Below are 6,688 nucleotides of genomic sequence, written 5' to 3' on the forward strand. Positions count from 1 at the left end.
TACGAAAATGCAGCCAACGGGCACAGGGATATTAACGAAGTACGAGATGTCAGTTTGAAATAATTGGCTCTTTGGCATAAAATCCAAGTTTGATAGGGATGCTTTGTTTTCAAAATCTCATGCGCAAATTACACTTTCAAATTTGTTTCCATTTGATTCTGTGCATGTATATTTCTCATTAAAACATGCCGTTTTGTCGATTTTGCAGAGGAATTGCGACAAAATTTTATGAATAAACCAGAAAATATCCAGGTACCGCTAATGTATCGTCTCCCATTTGTAAATATTGTATGAAACGGAAGCGAAAACCATTATTTTTTACTGAAAAGCTCCTTCTTTACACAATGTTTAATAACATCTTCAATGTCTTTAAGATCTTCAAATCAAATTTCTCCATCATAAAAAGATTTATAAGATTTTTCTTAAAAACTAAAAGGATTGAAAGAATGGAATTAGTTCTAAATTCTGGCAAAATGTTTAATATCGTTCTATTTTTTTAAGTACAATAGAGTACTAACCAGATAGTGCAACGGAAAAAATGAATACTCTTAGCAATTCTAGGTACTATCCTAGGAGGAATATGTTTCAACTTTATATGCATAATGCAGTCAGTTTAAAGATTGAATATTAATAATTCTCCAAAAGCTCTGCAAAAATATTTCTGAAGAGGTTTATAAGGGTTTTTCAAGCCAAAATAAAAAAAAATTCCTTCAAAATAGAACTTCCAATAATTCACAATTCAATTTATATGATTATGTCAAGGAGTATACATGTCATACTTTGCAGAAAACTAAAATTATGATTACGTGATAAATTATAATTTAATTTAATCGCAGTTGTAATATCTCATGGGTAAGCTGATCCATTTCAACGTTTTTAGATAACTCTATCAAATTCCAAAATTTTTCTAAAATAATTTCAAGGAGCGAAATGCTCATCCTCGATATGGTATTGTTCCCATTAAAATTTCGCGGGAGAAATTATTGAGATCGTTTTACACTGCCTTCTTCTATTAAGCCGCACTGAGGAACGCACACTTCGTGTAACTCCTTAGGTCTGGCTCCTGCGCTTCGATCTATCTGGCGTAGGTGACCCTACCAGGAACAATTATCATTGCTCCCGCCAGTGCAACACTAGGGGTCATCAGAGAACGTAGGACCTTCCACCACGGCCTGATCGTAATCAATTTAATTGCGGTGCTAGGTGTTAGGGTATTTACTGCGGTTTTAGATAGGGCTTAGAGGTGTAGAAATACTCAGTCACTGATTGAATGAAAATCTAAAACCTAAACCTTTGAGTTGCTCTTAATATTAAATTGAAATAAATTAATTAATCAATGTAATAAGAAATGTATAAGAAACTCTAAATCAAAATATATGTTTCGGTGATCCGAAATAATTTGTTCTTTTAATACTGCTATGATTGTTCTTAATATTAAATTGAAATAAATTAATTAATCAATGTAATAAGAAATGTATAAGAAACTCTAAATCAAAATATATGTTTCGGTGATCCGAAATAATTTGTTCTTTTAATACTGCTATGGTTTTTCTAATAAAAAACTGATGAACGAACTAACAAGTTAGCAATTACCTTTCTCGGTAATTCTAAGAAGCCTATTTATACGCATACAGCCACATGAATTAATCTGTAGATATTTAATGCATTGCCGTATAATGTAGCGTCTACCGAAGAATATGTAAAGTGGTTTTCAAAGACAAAGTTCACTTCTCAAACAGATGTTCAGTTGAACTGCATGGAATATCAATATTCAGTTTGAATAATTAAATTCTACAGAAAAGGTTTACAAAGAATTAAATGAGAGATAAATATTGCGATAACATTAACGCTGGAAATTCCCATATCATTCCGAAATTGCACATTGCATTTCAACCGAAAGTTTCGATTATAACTATGAACCGTCGGTAGAATTAGGCCTGATATCCGACATTTCATTTAATTGAACTGTGACCAAATAGTAAAGAGACAAATGATTTTTCACGGAAGTAACTTATCAATTTTAACGTTGAATCCTCGCAAAAGACTTGAGTATTTCAACTTCCATCTTGCAAAACTTCCCCACTATAATTTCTCGACAAACCTTTCAGTCCCCTCCGCTGAGATAGAGGGCAGCTACAAAGGTCGAAATAGTCGAGTGGTCTTGGCGTTATCATTTCAGAGCAAAACTCCATGGGACTCCGTTTTCCCGGGAATTTCGGCCGGTCTCGCATTAAAACACACCAACACCGACACACGCCCACACACATACACACGCACACATACACAAACATACTCTGTTCCTCTTTGTTTCCATCTCCTTCTCTCTCTCTCTCTCTCTCTCTCTAACTCTCTCTCTCTCCGGTGACAATATGGATCCCTGGATCTGGACATTAGAATCTGGAAGGAGAGAACGTGAGGCGGAGCGGAGTGGGGGATGTGGACCGAGGAAAAGAGGGTGGGATGTGTGGATGGGAGTGTGAGGGTGCGGTAGAGAGATAGCTCTTGGAGGAAGGCGGAAAAGGGAGCAAGTAGAGGGGAGGGAAAACGGGGGGAGAGAGAGAGAGAGAGGAGGAAGTTGAAGGAGGGATAGGAGGAATAGGAGGGCGGTGGAACGGAAGCACGAGAACACAATAAAATCCGTTGGCGCGCAAGGGAGTTATTATTTCTGCGGAATAAAGGAAATCATTTGTCACCGTCACTTGGTGGGCGGGCGGGAAGGAGGCTAGCGTAATGGGGGAGGAGGAGGAGAGGGGAGGAGTCGTGGAACGGTGTCCGGGGGTAGGGGGATGAATACGCGGGAGGAACAGGGCGGAAGGGACGAAGGAGGGAGGGTTGAAATAAGCAAAGGGAGAAGGACGGTGACGGAACGACGGAGAAGGAGGCAAGATGTGGACGAAATGAGCGCGGGAGGAGAGGTGGGAGGCATTTGACGGCCGTGCTCATTATCTCAAATAAAAATCGGCGTATCGTGTGAGGGATGACAAAAGGTGGAATCAGCGAGAGGATAAAAGAAACACGGTGCGCGCTCGAAGAAAGGTTCATCACGTGGTTCGCGGCTAAAAAATCCCAGCTCACGGAAGGCGTGATTCATTTGAAGACTTCCCTTTATAAGGTCTGCACAAAAAAAGATGAGATTGGTCTTTCTAAGAACAAACTACTTAACGGATCACAATCAGTGAAATATTTCCTTCTATCGGTGTCCGTGAGAAGTAAAACATCACCTTGATCGTGGTCCTATCTGGACTGGTCTCCACATAACAGCGATTATTGTCTGAGCTCACACATGCTTGCTGTACAAATTCTTGTTTCGGTGAGAATCCTTGGTGTTAAAGAAGCATTGCGAGCGCATAGAATTTTATTTTTACGTTGGGAGTGTTGTATTGGCAACCAAGGGCTTTGTTTTGAGGCGATAAGCACGATTAAAGGATAAATAATAAAATCTGGTATTTATTCAAACAGTCTAATTTTATTTTGAACAGACCTTGAATAACAAACTGAGGAGAAGTCCTCCACGCATAGTCATCATCTTCAAAACAAAAGCACGGCGGTAGGCATTGGTCATCATTTTGCCCTATGTCTTTCCAAACAGATATCATCGATTGGGAAAATTTGTGAAATAAAATTAATTAACAAACACTTTCTGTTATCATATTAGTCATAGTTTACATACCTAGACTGTCAAGTCAACTGTACACAGTCATTACTTTGTGTAATTAACTCATAATGGAACCAATACTGGGCAATGTTCCCCACTTGATCAAAGCATATACCGGTTTCAATGCTTTTACGTTTTTTTTAAAGTACCCCCTAGAATGATCTTTGATAAGGGCGTACTTCTGATAATGATGAGAGAAAATAAAATATATTCAAGTGTTTCATCAAACCTAGGCTCTTATTTAAGGTATATCCAAAGGAGTCTTATTTAAGTATAGTTAGTTTTAGTTAAATAAAGAATTGAAGGCCCAGACGCCGGAGTGGTTCTGTGACTACTCATTTAAAAAATTAAAAATTAATGTCAACTGCTGCTGAGATCCTATATCCTACGTCAGTCCACCTACAGTTTCCCTCGAGTTTCGACCTGTGTTTACATAAATCCCGTATTTCCGACGATCATTTCGCCGCATAAAGAAGTAACCGCTTTTTATTCGCGCATTAATGTCCAATTCTCAATTACTCTGTTATAACTCCCCTATTACAATATATATTTATCGGTAACTATTTTCCAATTTATCAGTCTTTGCTCACAAGAACTGCTAAGGGTTAAATTCAAATTTTATGTAGGATTCTATGTCGCGATACTCTTGTACCATAAAATCTGAATGGCACAATTTGGTTCTGAATTTCAAAATATATAAAAAAAGGTGAGGTAAATTAAGTTATTTTCCAATTTTCAAAAAGGAAAGCTTTTAAAAGATACTAAATAAATGTTCCAATAAAAATAAAACGTATTATTTATCCACACAGTATACCTACTTCAGGTATAGAAACAGCCAAAACATAACTCTAGGACTTTTGTCTCTCTTCATGAAATGTCTCTCATCATGAAATATACCTCGTAATTGAAAAGTAAGAAAAAGCTGTGTTTTCAATAGTAAATTTAATTTACACATAATAAGCTGGTATAAACCAAAATATATGTTATGAGCGCAGAAAAGTAAATTTTAAGACAGGTAGAGAAAAAAATATAATTGACAAGTTAATTCCTCATTCATTCCTTCACTAAAACAAATTTATAATACATTTTCACGATGCTCAACTATTGACGGAGTAATTTTTCCCAGTATATCATCATTCATAGTCACGATTATATTGATTTAAATTGTAGAACGCTGAAGAAATATTTTCCGAGATTAGTATATGATTATGACTATGTTAAGGTTGCAACAAACACAAGTATGATGAAATGAATAAAATACTCATATTCATCCAAAAGAATATTTCCTAAGGACCATTGTCAGCAGATCCTATAAATAGAAACTAAACGACAAATGCCTCTATTGGGTCGTTTAGAAACCCCGGATAAAAATTCCAAACTAATTCCAAAGGATATTCAATGCTTTTATGGTGGAGGGACATAAAATTCTTCTTCTAAAATTACGCGACGTGAATTACGACATTCGGAATGGAGAGAGAGAAAAAAATGAATTAAAAGCAGCAGAAACGGAAGAATAAGGAATGATTTCCTTTTTTTTCTCTCTCTCTCTCTCTCTCTCATTCCCACCCTCCCTTCTTGTGCCCGCATTTTCCTCCTCAGCGCAGGATTATTTATTTTTATCACTGAATAATCGTCTCCTGGAAGACATCCGGATATTTAAGCGAGGGACCGCTGGGGATGAATTCCCCACCACCGACCCACCCTTGTGCGGCCGCCAGAGCACACAATAGGGAAACACGCCGCACGAATCATCTGGAAGGAGAAGGGTGGGAGGGTCGGGTATGGGGGCCGTTGGCGGGGCGGGGGAGTGGGGAGGTCGGGCGGAAGCCGAGCTCTCCGGGAGCGGTAATGAGGAAATCACCGAAAGCCGACCTCTAGTTCCGGGTCCGCGCTGCTCGTCGCAAAACCGCGCGAATAAGGGGGAGCGGGGGACAAAAGGAGGGTATGGCGAGAGGGGGAGGGGACTTCGTTGAGTGGCGTGAGGGAAGAAGTTAAGGGTCCCGCTCCAGGCAGAACAATAGGGATTTTGCAGGGAGAAGAATGGGTTCTGGTGAATCTGGAGCCGCTGGACAGTTGCGGAGTGTGACCGTCGCAAGAAGTTTCGGAACAGCAATGTACCGGAAGGCGTCGAATGTGTGTTCTTCTTACGTGAATGACCTACTTGCGCGTTTGTTGTTTGTCTTCACACAGTGCAAATGTTAGGAAATATACACACATACACATGCATTTTTTGTGTATGTATATACATACACACACATATGTATGTGTATATATATATGTATATATATATATATATATACACATTCAAACACGAAATCCCGCCAAACGGCGAATAAATACTCATATATACAGAAACATATATAAGGAAAAGGGATAGGAACACGTATAAAGGAAGAACACAATAGAGGTGGGGAAGGCGGAATCGAACGGATCACAAGAGTAAAAACATTTCCTCAACCGGGACTCGAACACCGGATCTTTCCACTTGCCGGGCGGATGCTCTTAACCACTTGAGCTATCGAGGATATGTAATTTACCCTGAGATCCGTGGGTCTTATATGTCGCCAAGCGCCCCGATTCTGTAGCGACTGTCGCTTGGCGACATATAAGACCCACGGATCTCAGGGTAAATTACATATCCTCGATAGCTCAAGTGGTTAAGAGCATCCGCCCGGCAAGTGGAAAGATCCGGTGTTCGAGTCCCGGTTGAGGAAATGTTTTTACTCTTGTGATCCGTTCGATTCCGCCTTCCCCACCTCTATTGTGTTCGTCCTTTATACGTGTTCCTATCCCTTTTCCTTATATATGTTTCTGTATATATGAGTATTTATTCGCCGTTTGGCGGGATTTCGTGTTTGAATGTGTATTTGGCCAATGTGGCTCATCTCTTTCTTCTGGCTATGCGTGCCACGAAACGCACTGTTCTTTTCCTGTATGATGTTGTATGAATTCTAACCACTGGCCTTTCCTCTTGTGTATTGTCTATTTCTCCTTTGGTGGGTGAAACAGCCCCCTGACGCCATCTCTTGGCTA

Source organism: Hetaerina americana, unplaced genomic scaffold, assembly GCF_022747635.1.
Source record: "Hetaerina americana unplaced genomic scaffold, ioHetAmer1.1.p SCAF_15, whole genome shotgun sequence".
Lineage (NCBI taxonomy): Eukaryota > Metazoa > Arthropoda > Insecta > Odonata > Calopterygidae > Hetaerina > Hetaerina americana.